The sequence below is a fragment of the Triticum dicoccoides genome, chromosome 5A (assembly GCF_002162155.2).
Source record: "Triticum dicoccoides isolate Atlit2015 ecotype Zavitan chromosome 5A, WEW_v2.0, whole genome shotgun sequence".
Classification (NCBI taxonomy): domain Eukaryota; kingdom Viridiplantae; phylum Streptophyta; class Magnoliopsida; order Poales; family Poaceae; genus Triticum; species Triticum dicoccoides.
In genome coordinates, this window is record NC_041388.1 from 123,500,721 (window position 1) to 123,527,044 (window position 26,324).

Sequence of the window (26,324 nt, forward strand, 5' to 3'; positions counted from 1 at the left end):
TTGGATGAACAGTTCCTGGTGAAGGTTGGATGAACAGGACCCCGTGGTAGTAGAGGTCGTTGCCGCTGGATGAACATGACCCCGATCGAGAGGAGACCGCCACACATCCAAGCCGGTTAGGGTGGATGAAAAGGACCCCGTGGAGGGCTAGTTGAACAAGACCTCGTGCGGAGGGCTGGTTGAACAGTAGCTAGTGGAGGATGGATGAACAGGACCTTGTCGTGAACAGTAGCTGGTGGAGGCTGGAGGAAGTCGACGATGGATTAACAGTAGCAGGTGGAGGCTGGAGGAAGTCGAATGTGGATGAACAGTAGCCCGTGGAGGCTGGAGCGAGGCAGTAGATGATGGATGAACAGTAGCCCGAGGAGTCCCATTTTGCGGTGCGCCACACCCCTCCCGATGAACAAGACCCCATTTCGATCGTAGGCGCTCCAACACAAGTCAGTTTTCCCCGTTTTGCGGTACACCACACCCCTCCCGATCAACAGCATTCCGTTTCGACCGTAGGCACTCGAACACAAGTCCGTTTCCTCCATTTTGCGGTACGCCAGACCCCGTTTCGGCTATTTCGTCCAAGCCGGTTGGCTACCGATGAACACGACGTGTCCGACCCAGTCTGTTGCCTCCCGATGAACACGACATTGTTTCTCCGTTCCGACCCAGTCGGTTGGCTGCCGATGAACATGACATCATCGTTGTACGCGTTCGAGACCCCGCCTGTATGTATGTACATGGCCATATTTACCTTTTTGCAGTGTGGTTGTACGTGCGTGTACACGATATAGACGGGACTACCTGAATAGCTACCACTCCTTACTGGGCCACGATTGATCATGGCAGAAAGACCGATGGACCAGTATGTACGTACACGTTTGCGGCTAGAATGATAACGCTACATACGCTTCGACCGGGTGTGTCCCGACTGTCAGGGAGGATGAGGAGGCACTTCCTTGCGTGGGAAGATATTGATGGTGGGTCCGAGCTGACAGGGGGAGGATTCTTTTTTTTGCGCGTAATAAGGAGGCACTTCCTTGCGTGCGAAGATGTAGCTGGTGGGTCCATCTGTTAGCCTCACCGCGTACAGTCCTCTTCCGATGGCTATCATTCGTTGACCATGCCGTGCGGATATCACCAGGCGGTGTACGATGGTGAAGTAGGGAACGATGCGGAGCGTGGGAACATGCGGAGGGTAGTACGAGGGTTGACTGGTTCGGCTGCGGTGTGAGGCTGTCGTCACCACAGAATAACAGGGGTGTGGGTGAGTAGAGGGATGGCCTGGCCAGCGGTGGGAGTAGTAGGGGGCGGTGAGGCCTGCACGGCAGCACAGCCGGCCACGGGAGGCAGGAGCACGTGGTGGTTTGGATAGCTGGAGCAAAAAAATCAGAGGTTGAAGAAGAAGGACGCCCGTTGGATGTTAACAATCCAACGGTCACTTCTTTTTATAGCATAAGTATCATCACAATAATCATCATAGGTAGGAGGCATGTTATCATCATTATAAATTTGCATATCAAAACTTGGGAGACTAAAAATATCATCTTCATTAAGCGTAGCATCCCCAAGTTTGGGACAAACATCAATTGCAGCAAATATATTCTCAAAAACATCATCTTCATCAAACATAGCATCCCCAAGCTTGGGCCTTTTCATATCATAAGCATAATCACTCTCATCATTAATAGTATAGATAGCACCAATAGTATAGCAATTACCATATTCTTCCAAGCAAGTGCCAAAAAGATTTTCAAGATCATAAGAAGTGTCATTATCTTCCACAATTATATTTTCATGAGGCACAATAGTAATAGGAGCAGCATTATTTGGGGGAGATATCTTTTTACCTCTCTTCCTTTTTCTCCTCTTCTTCTTCACCGCATCATGTGTGGGTTCAATTCTCTTTTTGGAGCTCCTTATTAATGAGATTGGTTGAGTAGGAGGCTCCTCCTCATTACCTGATTCATCATAAGAAATAATATGAGGATATTGGGAAGTCTCTTCCCTTTCATTAGTATTCTCTTCATCTTCTATTTGTTTTCTTTTCTTTATGTAATTGGTAATATAAGGATTTTCAATGCAATTCACTGCACAATACATATAAATTTCCTCAAGATCAAAATGAAGAACTCTATCAAGGGCAAATTTTGGAATATCCTTAGTTATACATTTCATTTCTTTGTAGCCCATAAGCAAACTAAGTTCATTATAATGTGCAAGGGGAATCAAGTCATCACAATTTTTGGAGACGGTTAGATCATGAAACAATTTGCATCGGATAGTTAAATGACCACGTTCATTACAAAGCTCACAAGTATGGCCAAGAAAATTTAAATCTTCAGCACAAACATCTAGCCTTTCTTGCAACAATTTAGTTTCTAAGTACTTATGCCTCTTGCAATATCTATCTTCCCTATTTGGTGTGTACTTACAAACCCAATGCACTCCACAAAAATTGACATGTTTATAGGAGACATTTTCATCATAACTAGTGCAATCATCATTAGTATCATGGATAATCAAAGAATTCATACTAACAACATTGCAATCATGCTCATCATTCAAATATTTAGTGCCAAACATTTTATAGATTTCTTCTTCTAGCACTTGAGCACAATTATCCTTTCCATCATATTCATGAAAGATATTAAAAAGGTGAAGCATATGAGATAAACTCAATTCCATTTTTTATAGTTTTCTTTTATAAACTAAACTAGTGATAAAACAAGAAACTAAAAGACTCGATTGCAAGATCTAAAGATATACCTTCAAGCACTCACCTACCCGGCAATGGCGCCACAAAAGAGCTTGATGTCTACTACACAACCTTCTTCTTGTAGACTTTGTTGGGCCTCCAAGTGCAGAGGTTTGTAGGACAATAGCAAATTTCCTTCAAGTGGATGACCTAAGGTTTATCAATCCGTAGGAGGCGTAGGATGAAGATGGTCTCTCTCAAGAAACCCTGCAACCAAATAACAAAGAGTCTCTTGTGTCCCCAACACACCCAATACAATGGTAAATTGTATAGGCGCACTAGTTCGGCGAAGTGATGGTGATACAAGTGGTATATGGATAGTAGATATGGGTATTTGTAAGCTGAAAATATAAAAACAGCAAGGTAACTAATGTTAAAAGTGAGCGTAAATGGTATTGCAATGCTAGGAAATAAGGCCTAGGGTTCATACTTTCACTAGTGCAAGTTCCCTCAACAATACTAACATAATTGGATCACATAACTATCCCTCAACATGCAACAAAGAGTCACTCCAAAGTCACTAATAGCGGAGAACGAATGAAGAGATTATGGTAGGGTACGAAACCACCTCAAAGTTATTCTTTCCAATCAATCCGTTGGGCTATTCCTATAGGTGTCACAAACAGCCCTAGAGTTCGTACTAGAATAACACCTTAAGACACAAATCAACCAAAACCCTAATGTCACCTAGATACTCCAATGTCACCTCAAGTATCCGTGGGTATGATTATACGATATGCGTCACACAATCTCAGATTCATCTATTCAACCAACACATAGAACCTCAAAGAGTGCCCCAAAGTTTCTACCGGAGAATCATGACGAAGACATGTGCCAACCCCTATGCATAGGTTCAAGGGCGGAACCCGCAAGTTGATCACCAAAACATACATCAAGTGAATCACGTGGTATCCCATTGTCACCACAGATACGCACGGCAAGACATACATCAAGTGTTCTCAAATCTTTAAAGACTTAATCTGATAAGATAACTTCAAAGGGGAAACTCAATTCATTACAAGAGAGTACAGGGGGGAAGAAACATCATAGGATCCAAATATAATAGCAAAGCTCGCGATACATCAAGATCGTACCACCTCAAGAACACGAGACAGAGAGAGAGATCAAACACATAGCTACTGGTACATACCCTCAGCCCCAAGGGAGAACTACTCCCTCCTCGTCATGGAGAGCACCGGGATGATGAAGATGGCCACCGGAGAGGGATTGCCCCCTCCGGCAGGGTGCTGGAACGGGTCTAGATTGGCTTTCGGTGGCTAGGGAGGCTTCTGGCGGCGGAACTCCCGATCTATTGTGCTCCCCGATGTTTTTAGGGTATATGGAGATATATAGGCGGAAGAGTACGTCAGGGGAGCCACGAGGGGCCCACGAGGGTGGAGGGCGCGCCCAGGGGGGTGGGCTTTCCCCCCTATCTCGTGGCCTCCTCGAAGCTTCCCTTACATAGACTCCAAGTCTTCTAGGCTTCTTCTGATCCAAAAATAAGTTCCGTGAAGTTTCAGGTCAATTGGACTCCGTTTGATTTTCCTTTTTTGCGATATTCTAAAACAAGGAAAAAACAAAAATTGGCACTGGGCTCTGGGTTAATAGGTTAGTCCCAAAAATCATATAAAATAGCATATAAATGCATATAAAGCATCCAAGGTTGATAATATAATAACATGAAACAATCAAAAATTGTAGATACGTTGGAGACGTATCAGCATCCCCAAGCTTAATTCCTGCTCGTCCTCGAGTAGGTAAATGATAAAAACAGAATTTTTGATGTGGAATGCTACCTAACATATTTCTCTAAGTAATTCTTCTTTATTGTGGCAAGAATATTTCAGATCCATAAGATTCAAGACAAAAGTTTAATATTGACATAAAAATAATAATACTTCAAGCATACTAACAAAGTAATTATGTCTTCTCAAAATAACATGGCCAAAGAAAGCTATCCCTACAAAATCATATAGTCTGGCTATGCTCCATCTTCACCACCCAAAATATTTAAATCATGCACAACCCCGATGACAAGCCAAGCAATTGTTTCATACTTTTGATGTTCTCAAACTTTTTCAATCTTCACGCAATACATGAGCGTGAGCCATGGATATAACACTATAGGTGGAATAGAATGGTGATTGTGGAGAAGACAAAAGGAGAAGATAGTCTCACATCAACTAGGCGTATCAACGGGCTATGGAGATGCCCATTAATAGATATCAATGTGAGTGAGTAGGGATTGCCATGCAATGGATGCACTAGAGCTATAAGTATATGAAAGCTCAACAAGAAACTAAGTGGGTGAAGGAAATATGCCCTAGAGGCAATAATAAAGTTATTATTTATTTCCTTATATCATGATAAATGTTTATTATTCATGCTAGAACTGTATTAACCGGAAACATAATACATGTGTGAATACATAGAAAAACACTACAACAAAATTGGCATACTGTGACGAAAATCCTCATGACGATGGTGGAGAACGTCACATAAATTCCTAATGCGTGATGTTGTCATAGGTGATGTCACCAATTATCGCAAATCGGTGACGATAAACGTCACCAAATTTCCTCGACCTTTCAGCACACCTGGTTCCCAATTTTTGTGACGTTTTGGTAATTTTCATGATGAGCCCACTAGAATAATCGAGTACTATGAATGTGAGAAGATCGTTTTTTTCATGTTAGGTATAGTATTCAGACTCGGCAAAGCTAGTTCTTGGGTAATTGAGCGATTGGACCCATGCGTCAGTGTTGGCACTAGGACCTGCCATAGTTTTCTCAAAGGCTGCTAAGGGTTGGAATTATTTTTCTCGATATAATATAAATAGGTAGTGGGCATGGAAATACTTACATTAGTTCTTTTTTATAAAGGTAAAATTTATTTTGTTCTTTCTAATATAAATAGGTAGTGGTTAGGCAAAAAACTTGAATCGAGCGTCCGTGAGCTCATGTGTTTATCTCAAAAATAAAAATGAAAACAAGAGAGCCAAGAGAGCATTATTTTCATATCTATAATATAATAAATAGTTAGTGTGTATGCAAAAACACATCAGTGGCGCACTCGTGAGCTAACGTTGTTACATTTAGCTCTCAAAAGTTAAAATGGAAATATGAGAGTTGATGGGATTTTTTTAATCCTTATCACCCACCTTTTAAAACGATGCCACACCAAGAATTTAGAACCACAGAGCAAAAAAAGAAAAGAAACAAAATTCAGCTCCAAGTGGTGATCCAATTTGGCGGTAGGTCTCACGCCACGCTCTGTGCCTCCAAATAAAATCCTAGCCCAAAAAAATCCCCAACAGATACACATGTACCAACTCGCACCTGACTCAAATCTCATCTCACCGGCGGCGCCTCCAAATCACTCGCCGCCAGTCGCGCCCCGATGCCGACGTGCCCTGTTTGCTGCCTGGTCCGACCTCCATGCTACCTCCACCGCCACTTCGTGGATGGCTTGTCAACCATCGCCCCATCCATCTCTGGCGTTCCCCGTCTTCGTTTCTCACCGTGTGCCTCACCAAGATCTGGACGCTGCCTCACCACCCCTCCATCGCCCACTACTTGAGATGTAGATGGTGATTTAGAAGATTGGTTTTGTCCAGCGACCAACAAGACGGCGGCGGCGGGAGACCCCGGGTTTGGGAGAGGCAACCCGATGATGCAGATAGGCTAGGGGATGGGTTGGAAACTCTGTAAGGAACCCGGCTACAGCACCATTAGATCTGCTCCCCTTCAACTACTCGAGGGTAATATTTCGCTGGTTCCTTTTTCTTCCATAATTTCCTGATGTAAGATTTGTGATCTGGAATTTGACTCTTCTAACCACCTATTTGAGATCTCCTTTTCCTAGTTGCAGTTCATCTAGATCAGGAGTAAGATCAATGTCCTTTGCTCTTATCAAAGGTATGGTTCATACTTCTATGTTCCGAACTGTCTCTAAATTTGTACAATGAATAATTTCAACTCAAGTTTCCCCTTTAAGCTGCAATATTATGCAATCTCCAGCATGCTCAAGAACATCTAATATGTGACTAGACTCTACGTTCAGAGTATTAACAATGCAACTATACTAGGAATAGCCGAGGGCTTGTATCATGGGCCATACCATAGTTACTAGCCGCTGAAAAATCTATATACTAAAAGGTTCATTCAGATGCTAATACTGCTCGGTGGAACAGAAAATGATTATGTTATTCTGTAATATTTTTTCTCCATGTAAACACTTGTCAGTATACTCTGTCTCTTCTGTTTTATTCCCCTATAACGCAGGCACATTAATCGACTGCTCACCGTAGGTAGCAGGACTGGGTTTGCAATATCAAGATAATCTTATCGACCTTGCTATGTTGGTAAAGTTTGAAGCTTAAACTTTTTACTAACTTCTCCACTTTCTATTTTCTTACAGTCCAGTACTTGACAATTCCTTACCTGGTTGTGTATGCCTACCATTTAAGCTCATCGTGTCCTTCGTTTGTGCATAACTTGTATTTTTATTTGTTATATTTAGATTGAGTAATCATCGTACAACTCCAGTGCACGTACACAATTAGTTGTAGCTGTTGGGGAAGGTGAGTAAGCACACAACTGATTAAAATAGTGTAGATAGTACTAGTACTAGTTGCTTATGGCACGTAGTTGTACATAAGGTGATGAACGGCCAAATTCATAGCATGTCTAAATCAATTCAGAGATGAGAAAACATACAGTTAATAGAAATAATGTGGCATGTAGTGGTTGGGTGATGACCTCCAGATATTGCATTATTCTGAGATTGTTCAGTACATTGAATGGATGAATGGCTATCACTTCTTATTAAAGAAACATTTTTGTGTTTTGATCTACGATTTTTTAGTACATTACCGATCTGTTTTTGTAGTGATGTGCTGATCTAAACTTTTGTAGTAACCAAAGCGTCAAACAACTATACTTATGCAAGGCCCTATTTGATAGCTCTGTATTTTCTAAGTATTCTGAAAATACTATAGTTTTTAGGATTACCATGGTTTTAATTACTTTGAGCTATTTGACAAGACCTAAAAACTATGATATTAATTTCCAATACTATGGTATTTTCTCTGTTTTAAAAAAAGAACCTCAGACCTCTTTTTTTAAAACTGAGCACGTGAAGGAACAAACTCATCATTATCTTTGGTCGCTCCGAAGCCGCCGCCGGCAGCCCCATTGTCTGTGGAGGTCGTCTTGATCGGGCGGCCATGGACAGATCAAGGAACGGCAGTACAGTGCGGTACGAACTGCCATGGTTGATGGGGCAGAGCAAGCTGCTCCGGGCAACACGGATGAAAGCCAAGTTTTCCAGTTCACGAGAAGCTTCGCCGCATGATCCGTTGCCGACACCACCGTCTTGCGGAGCTTTAGGTCATACCTCCACGCACACCTCTTGGTGATCCGAGACGCGAAAAGAAAACCAAGCTGCTCGGGGCAACGCGCAGCTCCGCCGTTGACTGCCTCCTCCTAATCCAATTTGCTCTGGTAGGTGTAACACCGAGATTGTGCATGCCGTGTTTAGCTTGGCCATTCAGTTAGTGCATGATCATACATCTGTGCTAAGTGCATGCCCGTTAATCAGTTTAGATGTGTCTAGCTAGCTCAACGCACCGTTCGAAACTCTTCAAACTGCTCTTGCCAAACACGTGCACAGTATTCTAAATACTTTCAAATACTCTGTTATGGCAAAACTATGGTATTATGTATCTATGAACTCTGTGTTTGATAGCAAAGTATTATATAAACCAAAGTATCAAAAACTACAGTAATTTTGCATGTAGGTGTGAGATACCATAGTTTTATCAAAACATAGTATTTTGCAGTATTCACAATACATAGAACCTGTTTGGCTGTTGCCGCATAACGCTGTAAGTTTTGTTGTTTAGCTGTTGCGTTTGAGCACCCAGCAGCTATGTTTTTTAAAAAGAGGTTTGGGGTTCTTTTTTTATGCAGAGAAAAAACTTCAGTTTGCCCAATACTACAGTAGTAAAAGCACAGTTGTTAGGGGCAACCAAACAGCTCATTGTAAATAAAACTATGGTAATCTAAAAAACTATAGTATTCTCAAAATACTTAGAAAATACTTTGCTATCAAGTAGTTTGCAATACTTCAGTTTTTATAATACTTTGTTATCAAATGGTCAGTAGATTACTATAATTCATTGTCATATGATGCCCTACTGGACTCACTAGTCATTCACATGCTACTTAGAACTTTAAGTAGCACACTAGTTAAAAGTGCAGCAGGGATCGATGTAAATTTTTTTGACTAACAATTTTTATAAAAGTTTGTGTCTTCTTGTTTTGCCAAACTAATATACCGTATCATTGGCCCATCTGCTTACCCGCAAATCTAGTTAATAATGTACTCAGATTCGTAATTTGATAGATTATTATATGCTTTTTAGTGGTACTGTTATACGTTTTTATCTTGTATGTTTTCATCTCATTAAGATGCAACACGCTGTTGTGTTTCCTCAGTTTATAGGCATTGGGGGGAGTTAGCTGTGAGATTTGAAGCACAAGACAGAGCACTTGAAGAGATGCAAAGGAAGCATCAAGAAGAATTGGAAGCTGTGAAGAAGAGCCAACAAAAGAAGAATGAAGCCTGGGAAAAGAAGCAATACATGATACAGTTAACCTGATTGGTTTTCTATTGAGGGCTCAAGCAACTCAGCAAGATTCCATTGTCTTGTGTATTGTCGTGTCAAACTTGATTCGGTGTTATTTTTTATTGTCATTTCTATTTAGAGGATGATTTTCCTAAGAGATTGAATATATAATATGATTTGTCTTTCGTTTCATAATGTGATTTGGCTCACAATTTATTTATATAATGTGATGTGATGTGAATTAAATACTTACTGTTGAAATGCATTTGCAATATAGTGGATCTGATAATTCATTGCAAATTATTCAAAATATAGTAAATGTATTTTGATGATGTCATCTTCATCAATAATGAAAGTAGTGATGCTCGTAGTGGGGTAATCTGTGCGGGTGTTGATGTGGCATAAAGTCAGTAACGTTGCTCCATCATTGAATATTGTACAACATGGCATCTTTGCTCCTAACTTGTGACATTAATCCACCGTCATAGAAATAGCAAGCTGTTGACATTCTATGAAACGTCACCGAAGGTCCCATTTTCAGTGACACTGTTTTGCGTGCGCCGTCATGAGAAGTAATCTGTGACAGGGATTCCGTGACGATGCTTGTGACGCCCATAAAACGTCACCCAGGTGTAATTTGTGACGTTATTAGCTGTTCGATGACATTTTTTGGCTCGTCATAGTAGGCCTAATCTCTTGTAGTGAAATAGAGTGTCACTAGTATGCCTCTACTTGACTAGCTCGTTGATCAAAGATGGTTATGTTTCCTAACCATAGACATGAGTTGTCATTTGATTAACGGGATCACATCATTAGGAGAATGATGTGATTGACTTGACCCATTCCGTTAGCTTAGCACTTGATCGTTTAGTTTGTTGCTATTGCTTTCTTCATGACTTATACATGTTCCTATGACCATGAGATTATGCAACTCCTGTTTACCGTAGGAACACTTTGTGTGCCACCAAACGTCACAACGTAACTGGGTGATTATAAAGGTGCTCTACAGGTGTCTCTGAAGGTACTTGTTGGGTTGGCGTATTTCGAGATTAGGATTTGTCACTCCGATTGTCGGAGAGGTATCTCTGGGCCCACTCGGTAATGCACATCACTTAAGCCTTGCAAGCATTGCAACTGATGAGTTAGTTGCAGGATGATGTATTACGGAACGAGTAAAGAGACTTGCCGGTAACGAGATCGAACTAGGTATTGAGATACTGACGTTCGAATCTCACGCAAGTAGCATACCGATGACAAAGGGAACAACATATGTTGTTATGTGGTTTGACCGATAAAGATCTTCGTAGAATATGTAGGAGCCAATATGAGCATCCAGGTTCCGCTATTGGTTATTGACCGGAGACGTGTCTCGATCATGTCTACATAGTTCTCGAACCCGTAGGGTCCGCACGCTTAAAGTTCGATGACGGCTATATTATGAGTTTATGTATTTTGATGTACCGAAGGAGTTCAGAGCCCCAGATGAGATCGGGGACATGACGAGGAGTCTCGAAATGGTCGAGACGTAAAGATCAATATATTGGACGACTATATTCGGACATCAAAAAGGTTCCGAGTGATTCGAGTATTTTCAGGAGTACCGAGGAGTTACCGGAATTCGTATTGGGCCTTAATGGGCCATACGGGAAAGGAGAGAAAGGCCTCAAAGGGTGGCCGCACCCCTCCCCATGGGCTGGTCCAAATTGGACTAGGGAGGGGGGCGCCCCCTTCCTTCCTTCTCCTTTTCCCTTCCCTTTCCTTCCCTCCTACTCCTACTACATGGAAGGGCTCCTAGTTCTACTAGGAAAAGGGGAATCCTACTCCCGGTGGGAGTAGGACTCCCCTAGGGCGCGCCATAGAGAGGGCCGGCCCTCCCCCTCCTCCACTCCTTTATATACGGGGGCAGGGGGCACCCCAAAGACACAACAATTGATCTCTTGATCTCTTAGCCGTGTGCGGTGCCCCCCTCCACCATAATCCACCTCAATCATATCATACCAGTGCTTAGGCGAAGCCCTGCATCGGTAGAACATCATCATCGTCACCATGCCGTCGTGCTGATGAAACTCTCCCTCAACACTCGGCTGGATCGGAGTTTGAGGGACGTCATCGAGTTGAACGTGTGCAGAACTCGGAGGTGCTGCGCGTTCGGTACTTGATCGGTCGGATCATGAAGACGTACGACTACATCAACCGTGTTGTGCTAACGCTTCCGCTTTCGGTCTACGAGGGTACGTGGACAACACTCTCCCCTCTCGTTGCTGTGCATCACCATGATCTTGCGTGTGCGTAGGAATTTTTTTGTAATTACTACGTTTTCCAACAGTGGCATCCGAGCCAGGTTTTATGCGTAGATGTCATATGCACGAGTAGAACACAAGTGAGTTATGGGCGATATAAGTCATACTGCTTACCAACATGTCATACTTTGGTTCGGCGGTATTGTTGGATGAAGCGGCCCGGACCGACATTACGCGTACGCTTACCCGAGACTGGTTCTACCGACGTGCTTTGCACACAGGTGACTGGCGGGTGTCAGTTTCTCCAACTTTAGTTGAACCGAGTGTGGCTACGCCCGGTCCTTGGGAAGGTTAAAACAACACCAACTTGACAAACTATCGTTGTGGTTTTGATGCGTAGGTAAGAACGGTTCTTGCTTAGCCCATAGCAGCCACGTAAAACTTGCAACAACAAAGTAGAGGACGTCTAACTTGTTTTTGTAGGGCATGTTGTGATGTGATATGGTCAAGACATGATGCTAAATTTTATTGTATGAGATGATCATGTTTTGTAACCGAGTTATCGGCAACTGGCTGGAGCCATATGGTTGTCGCTTTATTGTATGTAATGCAATCGCCCTGTAATGCTTTACTTTATCACTAAGCGGTAGCGATAGTTGTGGAAGCATAAGTTTGGCGAGACGACAATGATGCTACGATGGAGATCAAGGTGTCGCGCCGGTGATGATGGTGATCATGATGGTGCTTCGGAGATGGAGATCACAAGCACAAGATGATGATGGCCATATCATATCACTTATATTGATCGCATGTGATGTTTATCTTTTAGGCATCTTATCTTGCTTTGATTGATGGTAGAATTATAAGATGATCTCTCACTAAATTTCAAGATAAAAAGTGTTCTCCCTGAGTCTGCACCATTGCCAAAGTTCGTCGTGCCCAGACACCACGTGATGATCGGGTGTGATAAGCTCTACGTCCATCTACAACGGGTGCAAGCCAGTTTTGCACATGCAGAATACTCAGGTTAAACTTGACAAGCCTAGCATATGCATATATGGCCTCGGAACACTGAGACCGAAAGGTCGAGCGTGAATCATATAGTAGATATGATCAACATAGTGATGTTCACCATTGAAAACTACTCCATTTCACGTGATGATCGGTTATGGTTTAGTTGATTTGGATCACGAGATCACTTAGAAGATTAGAGGGATGTCTTAAGTAATATGATTAATTGAACTTAAATTTATCATGAACTTAGTCCTGGTAGTATTAGCATATCTATGTTGTAGATCAATAGCTCACATTTAGCTCCCCTGTTTTATTTTTGATATGTTCCTAGAGAAAACTAAGTTGAAAGATGTTAGTAGCAATTATGCGGATTGAATCCGTGATCTGAGGTTTATCCTCATTGCTGCACAGAAGAATTATGTCCTTGATGCACCGCTAGGTGACAAACCTATTGCAGGAGCAGATGCAGATGTTATGAACGTTTGGCTAGCTCAGTATGATGACTACTTGATAGTTTAGTGCACCATGCTTAAACGGCTTAGAATCGGGACTTCAAAGACGTTTTGAACGTCATGGACCATATGAGATGTTCTAGGAGTTGAAGTTAATATTTCAAGTAAATACCCGAGTTGAGAGATATGAAGTCTCCAACAAGTTCTATAGCTAAAAGATGGAGTAGAATAGCTCAAGCAGTGAGCATGTGCTCAGATTGTCTGGGTACTATAATCGCTTGAATCAAGTGGGAGTTAATCTTCCAAATAAAATAGTGATTGACAGAATTCTCTAGTCACCATCACCAAGTTAGTAGAACTTCGTGATGAACTATAATATGCAAGGGATAACGGAAACGATTCCCAAGCTCTTCGTGATGCTGAAATCGACGAAGGTAGAAATCAAGAAAAGCATCAAGTGTTGATGGTAAAACCACTAGTTTCAAGTACAGGGACAAAGGTAAGAAAGGGGAACTTCAAGAAGAACGGCAAACAAGTTGCTGCTCAAGTGAAAAAACCCAAGTCTGGACCTAAGCCTGAAACTGAGTGCTTCTACTGCAAAGGGACTGGTCATTGGAAGCGGAACTACCCCAAGTAATTGGCGGATAAGAAGGATGGCAAAGTGAACATAGGTATATTTGATATACATGTTATTGATGTGTACTTTACTAAAGTTTATAGCAACCCCTTAGTATTTGATACTAGTTCAGTTGCTAAGAATAGTAACTCGAAACGGGAGTTGCAGAATGAACAAAGACTAGTTAAGGGTGAAGTGATGATGTGTATTGGAAATGGTTCCAAGATTGATATGATCATCATCGCACACTCCCTATACTTTCGGGATTAGTGTTAAACCTAAAATAAATGTTATTTAGTGTTTGCGTTGAGCATGAATATGATTGGATCATGTTTATTGCAATACGGTTATTCATGTAAGTTAGAGAATAATTGTTGTTCTGTTTACATGAATAAAACCTTCTATGGTCATACACCCAATGAAAATGGTTTGTTGGATCTCGATCGTGGTGATACACATTTTCATAATATTGAAGCCAAAAGATGCAAAGTTAATAATGATAGTGCAACTTATTTTTGGCACTGCCGTTTAGGTCATATTGGTGTAAAGCGCATGAAGAAAATCCATACTGATGGGCTTTTGGAATCACTTGATTATGAATCAGTTGATGCTTGCGAACCATGCCTCATGGGCAAGATGACTAAGACTCCATTCTCCAGAACAATGGAGTGAGCAACAGATTTGTTGGAAACCATACATACTGATGTATGTGGTCCGATGAATATTGAGGCTCACGGCAGGTATCATTATTTTCTAATCTTCATAGATGATTTGAGCAGATATGAGTATATCTACTTGATGAAACACGAGTCTGAAACATTTGAAAAGTTTAAAGAATTTTAGAGTGAAGTGGAGAATCATCGTAACAAAATAAAAGTTTCTACGATATGATCGCAGAAGTAAAATATTTGAGCTACGAGTTTGGCCTTCAGTTAAAATAATGTGAAATAGTTTCACTACTCACGCCACCTGGAACACCACAGTGTAATGGTGTGTCCGAACATCGTAACCGTACTTTATTAGATATGGTGCGATCTATGATGTCTCTTACCAATTTACCACTATCGTTTTGGGGTTATGCATTAGAGACAGCTACATTCACATTAAATAGGGCACCATTTAAATCCGTTGAGACGACACCGTATGAACTATGGTTTGGCAACAAACCTAAGCTGTCGTTTCTTAAAGTTTGAGGTTGCAATGCTTATGTGAAAACTGATAAGCTCAAACCCAAATCGGAAAAGTGCGTCTTCATAGGATACCCAAAAAGAAAATGTTGGGTACACCTTCTATCACAGATCCGAAGGCAAGATATTCATTGCTGAGAATGGATCCTTTCTAGAGAAAGAGTTTCTCTCGAAAGAAGTGAGTGGGAGAAAAGTAGAACTTGATGAGGTAACTGTACCTACTCCCTTATTGGAAAGTAGTTCATCACAGAAATCTGTTCATGTGACTACTACACCAATTAGTGAGGAAGCTAATGATGATGATCATGTAACTTCAGATCAAGTTACTACCGAACCTCGTAGGTAAACCAGAGCGAGATCCGCACCAGAGTGGTACGGTAATCCTGTTCTGGAGGTCATGTTACTTGACCATGACGAACCTACGAACTATGAGGAAGCGATGATGAGCCCAGATTCCGCGAAATGGCTTGAGGCCATGAAATCTGAGATGAGATCCATGTATAAGAACAAAGTATGGACTTTGATTTACTTGCCCAAAGATCGGCGAGCCATTGAGATTAAATGGATATTCAAGAGGAAGACGGATGCTGATAGTAGTGTTACTATCTACAAAGCTAGAATTGTCACAAAAGGTTTTTGACAAGTTCAAGGTGTTGACTACAATGAGAGTTTCTCACTCGTATCTATGCTTAAGTCTGTCCGAATCATGTTAGCAATTGCCACATTTTATGAAATCTGGCACATGGATAAACAAAACTACATTCCTTAATGGATTTATTAAAAAAGAGTTGTATATGATGCAACAAGAAAGTTTTGTCAATCCTAAAGGTGCTAACAAAATATGCAAGCTCCAGCGATCCATCTATGGACTGGTGCAAGCATCTCGGAGTTGGAATATACACTTTGATAAGTTGATCAAAGCATATAGTTTTATACATACTTGCGGTGAAGCCTGCATTTACAAGAAAGTGAGTGGGAGCACTACAACATTTGTGACATGTATATGTGAATGACATATTGTTGATCAGAGATAATGTAGAATTATTCTACAAAGCATAAAGGAGTGTTTGAAAGAAGTTTTTCAAAGAAAGACCTCGGTGAAGCTTCTTACATATTGAGCATCAAGATCTATAGAGATAGATCAAGATGCTTGATAAGTTTTTTCAATGAGTACATACCTTGACAAGATTTTGAAGTAGTTCAAAATGGAACAGTCAAAGAAAGAGTACTTGCATGTGTTACAAGGTGTGAAACTGAGTAAGACTCAAAGCCCGACCACGGCAGAAGATAGAAAGAGAATGAAAGTCATTCTCTATGCCTTGGCCATAGGTTCTATAAAATATGCCATGCTGTGTACCAGATCTATTGTATACCCTACACTGTTTTTGGCAAGGTAGTACAATAGTGATCTAGGAGTAGATCACTGGACATCGGTCAAAATTATCCTTAGTGGAATAAGGATATGTTTCTCGATTATGGAGGTGACAAAAAGGTTCGTCGTAAAGGATTACGTCGATGCAAATTTTGACACTGATCCAGATGACTCTAAATCTCAATATGGATACATATTGAAAGTAGGAGCAATTAGCTAGAGTAGCTCTGTGTAGAGCATTGTTGACATAGAAATTTGCAAAATACTTACAGATCTGAATGTGGCAGACCCGTTGACTAAACTTCTCTCACAAGCAAAACATGATCACACCTTAGTACTCTTTGGGTGTTAATCACATAGCGATGTGAACTAGATTATTGACTCTAGTAAACCCTTTGGGTGTTGGTCACATGTCGATTGAACTATGGGTGTTAATCACGTGGTGATGTGAACTATTGGTATTAAATCACATGGCGATGTGAACTAGATTATTGACTCTAGTGCAAGTGGGAGACTGAAGGAAATATGCCCTAGAGGCAATAATAAAGTTATTATTTATTTCCTTATATCATGATAAATGTTTATTATTCATGCTAGAATTGTATTAACCGGAAACATAATACATGTGTGAATACATAGACAAACAGAGTGTCACTAGTATGCCTCTACTTGACTAGCTCGTTGATCAAAGATGGTTATGTTTCCTAACCATAGACATGAGTTGTCATTTGATTAACGGGATCACATCATTAGGAGAATGATGTGATTGACTTGACCCATTCCGTTAGCTTAGCACTTGATCGTTTAGTTTGTTGCTATTGCTTTCTTCATGACTTATACATGTTCCTATGACTATGAGATTATGCAACTCCCGTTTACCGGAGGAACACTTTGTGTGCCACCAAACGTCACAACGTAACTGGGTGATTATAAAGGTGCTCTACAGGTGTCTCCGAAGGTACTTGTTGGGTTGGCGTATTTCGAGATTAGGATTTGTCACTCCGATTGTTGGAGAGGTATCTCTGGGCCCTCTCGGTAATGCACATCACTTAAGCCTTGCAAGCATTGCAACTAATGAGTTAGTTGCGGGATGATGTATTACGGAACGAGTAAAGAGACTTGCTGGTAACGAGATTGAACTAGTTATTGAGATACCGACGATCGAATCTCGCGCAAGTAGCATACCGATGACAAAGGGAACAACGTATGTTGTTATGCGGTTTGACCGATAAAGATCTTCGTAGAATATGTAGGAGCAAATATGAGCATCCAGGTTCCGCTATTGGTTATTGACCGGAGACGTGTCTCGGTCATGCCTACATAGTTCTCGAACCCGTAGGGTCCGCACGCTTAAAGTTCGATGATGGTTATATTATGAGTTTATGTGTTTTGATGTACCGAAGGAGTTCGGAGCCCCGTATGAGATCGGGGACATGACGACGAGTCTCGAAATAGTCGAGACGTAAAGATCGATATATTGAACGACTATATTCGGACATCGGAAAGGTTCCGAGTGATTCGGGTATTTTCAGGAGTACCGGGGAGTTACGGGAATTCGTATTGGGCCTTAATGGGCCATACGGGAAAGGAGAGAAAGGCCTCAAAGGGTGGCCGCACCCCTCCCCATGGGCTGGTCCGAATTGGACTAGGGAGGGGGGCGCCCCCTTCCTTCCTTCTCCTTTTCCCTTCCCTTTCCTTCCCTCCTACTCCTACTACATGGAAGGGCTCCTAGTTCTACTAGGAAAAGGGGAATCCTACTTCCGGTGGGAGTAGGACTCCTCTAGGGCGCGCCATAGAGAGGGCCGGCCCTCCTCCTCCTCCACTCCTTTATATACGGGGCAGGGGCACCCCAAAGACACAACAATTGATCTCTTGATCTCTTAGCCGTGTGCGGTGTCCCCCTCCACCATAATCCACCTCGATCATATCGTAGCAGTGCTTAGGCAAAGCCCTGCGTCGGTAAAACATCATCATCGTCATCACACCGTCGTGCTGACGAAACTCTCCCTCAACACTCGCCTGGATCGGAGTTTGAGGGACGTCATCGAGTTGAACGTGTGCAGAATTCGGAGGTGCCGTGCGTTCGGTACTTGATCGGTCGGATCATGAAGACGTACGACTACATCAACTGCGTTGTGCTAACGCTTCCGCTTTCGGTCTACGAGGGTACGTGGACAACACTCTCCCCTCTCGTTGCTGTGCATCACCATGATCTTGCGTGTACGTAGGAATTTCTTTGAAATTACTACATTCCCCAATAGTGGGTGTGCATCCAACTTGCTTGCTCACGAAGACCTAGGGCATTCTGAGGAAGCCCATCGTTGGAATATACAAGACAAGTTCTATAATGAAAGATTCTCACTAGTATATGAAAGTTACAACATAAGAGACTCTCTATCATGAAGATTATGGTGCTACTTTGAAGCACAAGTGTGGTAAAAGGATAGTAGCATTGCCCCTTCTCTCTTTTTTCTCTCATTATTATTTTTATTTTTATTTTTTATTTGGGCCTTTTTATGGCCTTTTTTTTATTTGGGCTTCTTTGGCCTCTTTTTTTCGTCCGGAGTCTCATCCCGATTTGTGGGGGAATCATAGTCTCCATCATCCTTTCCTCACTGGGACAATGCTCTAATAATGATGATGATCACACTTTTATTTTCTTACAACTCAAGAATTACAACTCGATTCTTAGAACAAAATATGACTCTATATGAATGCCTCCGGCGGTGTACCGGGATGTGCAATGACTCATGACTAACATGTATGAAATAATTATGAATGGTGGCTTTGCCACAAATACAATGTCAACTACATGATCATGCATAGCAATATGACAATGATGATGTGTGTCATGATGGTGGAAAGTTGCATGGCAATATATCTCGGAATGGCTATGGAAATGCCATAATAGGTAGGTATGGTGGCTGTTTTGAGGAAGGTATATGGTGGGTTTATGGTACCGGCGAAAGTTGCGCGGTACTAGAGAGGCAAGCAATGGTGGAAGGGTGAGAGTGCGTATAATCCATGCACTCAACATTTTTCATAAAGAACTCACATACTTATTGCAAAAATCTATTAGTTATCAAAACAAAGTACTACGCGCATGCTCCTAGGGGGATAGATTTGTAGGAAAAGACCATCGCTCGTCCCCGACCGCCACTCATAAGGAGGACAATCAATAAATAAATCATGCTCCGACTTCATCACATAACGGTTCACCATACGTGCATTCTACAAGAATCACAAACTTTAACACAAGTATCTCTCAAATTCATAACTACTCAACTAGCATGACTCTAATATCACCATCCTCATATCTCAAAACAATCATCAAGTATCAAACTTCTCATAGTATTCAATGCACTTTATATGATAGTTTTTATTATATCCCTCTTGGATGCCCATCATATTAGGACTAAATTCATAACCAAATAAAATTACCATGCTGTTCTAAAGACTCTCAAAATAATATAAGTGAAGCACTAGAGCAAACGACAAACTACTCCGAAAGATATAAGTGAAGATCAATGAGTAGTCAAATAATTATGCAACTATGTGAAGACTCTCTAACATTTAAGAATTTCAGATCTTGGTATTTTATTCAAACATAAAGCAAAACTAAATAAAATAAAATGATGCTCCAAGCAAAACACATATCATGTGGTAAATAAAAATATAGCTCCAAGTAAAGTTACCGATGAACGAAGACGAAAGAGGGGATGCCTTCTGGGGCATCCCCAAGCTTAGGATTTTGGTTGTCCTTGAATATTACCTTGGGGTGACTTGGGCATCCCCAAGCTTAGGCTCTTGCCACTCCTTATTCCATAGTCCATCGAATCTTTACCCACAACTTGAAAGCTTCACAACAGAAAACTTAACAGAAAACTCGTAAGCTCCATTAGTATAAGAAAATAAATCACCACTTCAAGGTACTGTAATGAACTCATTATTTATTTATATTGGTGTTAAATCTACTGTATTCTAACTTCTCTATGGTTTATAAACTATTTTACTAGCCATAGACTCATCAAAATAAGCAAACAACACATCGAAAACAGAATCTGTCAAAAACAGAACAGTCTGTAGTAATCTAAATCAAACGTATACTTATGGAACTCATAAAATTCTCAAATAAATTTCTGGACCTGAGGAATTTATACATTAACCATCTTCAAAAAGAATTAACTAAATATCACTCTCCAAATAAAAATGGCAGCAATTCTTGTGAGCGCTAAAGTTTCTGTTTTTTACAGCAAGATCAACAAGACTTTCCCCAAGTCTTCCCAACGGTTCTACTTGTCACAAAAACTAATTAAACACATAAAACCACATCTAAACAGAGGCTAGATGAATTATTTATTACTAAACAGTAACAAAAAGCAAGGAACAAAAATAAAGTTGGGTTGCCTCCCAACAAGCGCTATCGTTTAACGCCCCTAGCTAGGCATGATGATTTCAATAATGCTCACATAAAAGATAAGAATTGAAACATAAAGAGAGCATCACGAAGAATATTTCTAATACAGTTAAGTCTAACCCACTTCCTATGTATAGGGATTTTGTGATCAAACAACTTATGGGAACAATAATCAACTAGCATAGGAAGGCAGAACAAGCATAACTTTAAAACATTAAGCACATAGAGAGGAAACTTGATATTATTGCAATTACTACAAGCATATGTTCCTCCCTCAAAATAATTTTCAGTAGCATCATGAATGAATTCAACAATATAACCAGCACCTAAAGCATTCTTTTCATGATCTATAAGCGTAGAAATTTTACTACTCTCCACATAAGCAAAATTCTTCTCATTCGGAATAGTGGGAGTATCATAAGAGACTCGAATACTTTAAATTGTTTCCACATTCAAAGAGTAATGTTCAGAAAAGGGGTAATCATAATCATGACAAGTTTTATAAATATAATCACTACTTTCTATAGCATAAGTATCATCACAATAATCATCATAGGTAGGAGGCATGTTATCATCATTATAAATTTGCATATCAAAACATGGGAGACTAAAAATATCATCTTCATTAAGCGTAGCATCGCCAAGCTTGGGACAAACATTAATTGCAGCTAATATATTCTCAAAAACATCATCTTCATCAAACATAGCATCCCCAAGCTTGGGCCTTTTCATATCATAAGCATAATCACTCTCATCATTAATAGTATAGATAGCACCAATAGTATAGCAATTATCATATTCTTCCAAGCAAGTGCCAAAAAGATTTTCAAGATCATAAGAAGTGTCATTATCTTCCACAATTATATTTTCATGAGGCACAATAGTAATAGGAGCAACATTATTTGGGGGAGATATCTTTTTACCTCTCTTCCTTTTTCTTCTCTTCTTCTTCACCACATCATGTGTGGGTTCAATCCTCTTTTTGGAGCTCCTTATTAATGAGATTGGATGAATAGGAGGCTCCTCCTCGTTACGTGATTCATCATAAGAAATAATATTAGGATATTGGGAAGTCCTTTCATTAGTATTCTCTTCATCTTCTATTTGTTTTCTTTTCTTTATGTAATTGGAAATATAAGAATTTTCTATGCAATTCACCGCACAATACATATAAATTTCCTCTAGATAAAAATGAAGAACTCTATCAAGGGCAAATTTTGGAATATCCTTAGTTATACGTTTCATTTGTTCGTAGCCCATAAGCAAACTTAGTTCATTATAATGTGCAAGGGGAATCAAGTCATCACAATTTTTGTACACGATTAGATCATGAAACAATTTGCATCGGATAGTTAAATGACCACGTTCATTACAAAGCTCACAAGTATGGCCAAGAAAATTTAAATCTTCAGCACAAACATCTAGCCTTTATTGCAACAATTTAGTTTCTAAGTACTTATGCCTCTTGCAATATCTATCTTCCCTATTTGGTGTGTACTTACAAACCCAATGCACTCCACAAAAATTGACACGTTTATAGGAGACATTTTCATCATAACTAGTGCAATCATCATTAGTATCATGGATATTCAAAGAATTCGTACTAACAACATTGCAATCATGCTCATCATTCAAATATTTAGTGCCAAATGTTTTATAGATTTCTTCTTCTAGCACTTGAGCACAATTATCCGTTCCATCATACTCACGAAAGATATTAAAAAGGTGAAGCGTATGAGACAAACTCAATTCCATTTTTTATAGTTTTCTTTTATAAACTAAACTAGTGATAAAACAAGAAACTAAAAGACTCGATTGCAAGATCTAAAGATATACCTTCAAGCACTCACCTCCCCGGCAACGGCGCCAGAAAAGAGCTTGATGTCTACTACACAACCTTCTTCTTGTAGACTTTGTTGGGCCTCCAAGTGCAGAGGTTTGTAGGACAGTAGCAAATTTCCCTCAAGTGGATGACCTAAGGTTTATCAATCCATAGGAGGCATAGGATTAAGATGGTCTCTCTCAAGCAAACCTGCAACCAAATAACGAAGAGTCTCTTGTGTCCCCAACACACCCAATACAATGGTAAATTATATAGGCGCACTAGTTCGGCGAAGAGATGGTGATACAAGTGGTATATGGATAGTAGATATGGGTATTTGTAATCTGAAAATATAAAAACAGCAAGGTAACTAATGGTAAAAGTGAGCATAAACGGTATTGCAATGCTAGGAAATAAGGCCTAGGGTTCATACTTTCATTAGTGCAAGTTCCCTCAACAATACTAACATAATTGGATCACATAACTATCCCTCAACATGCAACAAAGAGTCACTCCAAAGTCACTAATAGAGGAGAACGAATGAAGAGGTTATGGTAGGGTACGAAACCACCTCAAAGTTATTCTTTCCAATCAATCTGTTGGGCTATTCCTATAGGTGTCACAAACAGCCCTAGAGTTCGTACTAGAATAACACCTTAAGACACAAATCAACCAAAACCCTAATGTCACCTAGATACTCCAATGTCACCTCAAGTATCCGTGGGTATGATTATACGATATGCGTCACACAATCTCAGGTTCATCTATTCAACCAACACATAGAACCACAAAGAGTGCCCCAAAGTTTCTACCGGAGAATCACGACGAAAACATGTGCCAACCCCTATGCATAGGTTCAAGGGCGGAACCCGCAAGTTGATCACCAAAACATACATCAAGTGAATCACGTGGTATCCCATTGTCACCACAGATACGCACGGCAAGACATACATCAAGTGTTCTCAAATCTTTAAAGACTCAATCTGATAAGATAACTTCAAAGGGGAAACTCAATTCATTACAAGAGAGTACAGGGGGGAAGAAACATCATAGGATCCAAATATAATAGCAAAGCTCGCGATACATCAAGATCGTACCACCTCAAGAACACGAGAGAGAGAGATCAAACACATAGCTACTGGTACATACCCTCAGCCCCGAGGGAGAACTACTCCCTCCTCGTCATGGAGAGCACTAGGATGATGAAGATGGCCACCGGAGAGGGATTACCCCCTCCGGTAGGGTGCTGGAACGGGTCTAGATTGGCTTTCGGTGGCTACGAAGGCTTCTGGCAGCGGAACTCCTGATCTATAGTGCTCCCCGATGTTTTTAGGGTATATGGAGATATATAGGTAGAAGAAGTACGTCAGGGGAGCCACGAGGGGCCCACGAGGGTGGAGGGCGCGCCCAGGGGGTGGGCGCGCCCCCTACCTCGTGGCCTCCTTGAAGCTTCCCTTACGTAGACTCCAAGTCTTCTAGGCTTCTTCTGATCAAAAAATAAGTTCCATGAAGTTTCTGGTCAATTGGACTTCCTTTGATTTTCCTTTTCTGCGATATTCTAAAACAAGGAAAAACAGAAACTGGCACTGGGCTCTGGGTTAATAGTTTAGTCCCAAACATCATATGAAATAGCATATAAATGCATATAAAACATCCACGGTTGATAATATAATAGCATGGAACAATCAAAAATTATAGATACGTTGGAGACGTATCAGTGGGTCCCAGTTGTCATTCGGAGGATTTATTCTTCTTGGCGTAATAAGGAGGTACTTGCTTGCATGCGGCCATGGACCATGTGGGTCCCAACTGTCAGCCTCTCCATGTACATCCCTCTTCCTATGTTGTCGTTTATTGACAACGTTGACCACGCTGTGCCGAGAACACCAGCGCGATGGACGACATTGAGACCTAGGAAGAGAATGACCTAGAGGCGGCGAAGCCATAGTAGTGGAGGGATCTGGGTGAGTAATGGGATGGCCTGGCCAGTGGTGGGAGTAGTAGGGGACGGTGAGGCCTGTGCGGCAGCACAGCCGGCCACGGGAGGCGGTAGCAGGCGGTCCCGCCGGTGCTGGAGTTGGCGGCTAGAACAAGAAGATCAGAGATTGAAGAAACACGATGGCCGTTGGATTGACATCCAACGGTCACGTCTGCTAGAATCGTTTGTTGATGTATATAATAAGTAAAAAAATCTTGCATACATGTCAACTTAATAGGCCCACAAGTCAGACCATTCCCTATGTTTTTAATAATTTACAACTCATTACAACTTCTTATACAATTTATTACAGTCTGTTTTTTTGTTCGCCAGGATCAGGATTTAAAATTTAAACAAAATTTCGCATATTTTGGTGGGGTCCAAACTATTTTTAATACCAAAATGTCGAGCCAGATTTAAAGTACTTTGAAGATATATTTAAATTAGGTTAAAGCCCAGTGAAATTGGAATCTGAAAATGTGATTGCCAATTTGTCGTCTATTTTTTATATTTATAGCCTATTTCATATTACTTTCAAGAATTGCAGCCATCTTGAAAGAGTTGCAGCCCATTAGGGCGTAGAAAAATAAGTAGGCCTGGATTGGGTATTCTTCAGAAAAAATAAACTAGGCTCATTTTCACAAAGAAAAAAATAGTTGGACTGGTCATGTGGTGAACGTAAAATATAAGCCTAGGCTAGACGGGCCACGACCCAGTTGAAACCCTGCTCTGCCTCAACAATAACAAAAAAAATACTGCTCGAGCAGCTACGTCCTAGGTGTCAGCCGATCTTGTGTTGTTCTCTTGTCTATTGACTATACACTGACAAAGTCGTGGGTCCTAGATGTCAGCAAACCACTAGGAGGAAGCATTTTCTTTTTCTATGCGCCGGCAATGGAGTATATAACAAAAAATAGGAACTTGCTTGCGTACGGCCATGGACATGGTGGGCCCCTACTGTCATCCTCTCCGCGTACAGTCCTCTCCCAATTCCTCTTGTTTGTTGACCGTGTTGACAACACGAGAGGGCATCACCGCGGTGAGTGCACCAAAGCGCACGGAGGACGACGGCGAGGCCTCGAACATCGACGTTAACGATTTAGGAGACGGTGGGGCGGCGATGCGTGCACTGAGGAATAACAAATAAAATAGGAACTGCTGCATTTTCTATCCGGTTCCTATTTTAACATATCCCACATGTGCTGAGGGATAATACGCTGACGGTGGGGCGTCGAAGCACCCATTTTCTATCTGGTTCCTATTTTATTTATTATCCCTGATTTGGAAGTCACCTTTTCTTTTCTTTGGGTAGTACCTCCTAACAAGATTGATCTGTTTGGATCTTGGTCCATGATGGCCTTTTTATTGATTTTGACAATTGGATCTCTCTATGACTGGAAAATGGGTGCTTCGGATCGGGAGTAACCACTTTCGAAAGGGCAAAGCAGGGAAGGACATAGGAAAGAGGGATGCCTAGAAAAATCAATTGATTCGTCATGGTAGAGAAGAAAAACGGTGGATGGGCCGTACTAGAGCTTCAGATCAATGTCCCTAGAAGCAAGGAGTATGCATGCGTGTTTCGACGAGAACACTGAAAAAACCTAATTCAGATCTACGTAAGGTAGCAAAAGTACGGTTGCGCAATTGACATGCTATATTTGCTCACATTCTAGGTGAAGGTCATAATTAGCAGGAACATTCCATAGTCTTAATCAGAGGAAGTAGAGTGAAAGGCTCGCCAGGTGTGAAATCCCATCGTATACGAGGAGTCAAGGATTTGCTGGGAATTCTGGATCATAGAAAGGGAATATCTAAATATGGTGTAGAAAGACCTAAATCAAAATGA

At 41.1% G+C, this 26,324-nt stretch overlaps 1 pseudogene; it reads left to right on the top strand.

Annotated features, from left to right (window-relative positions):
• The first annotated feature begins 1,114 nt into the window (after positions 1-1,114).
• On the top strand, positions 1,115-26,324 carry LOC119299272 (annotated as a pseudogene).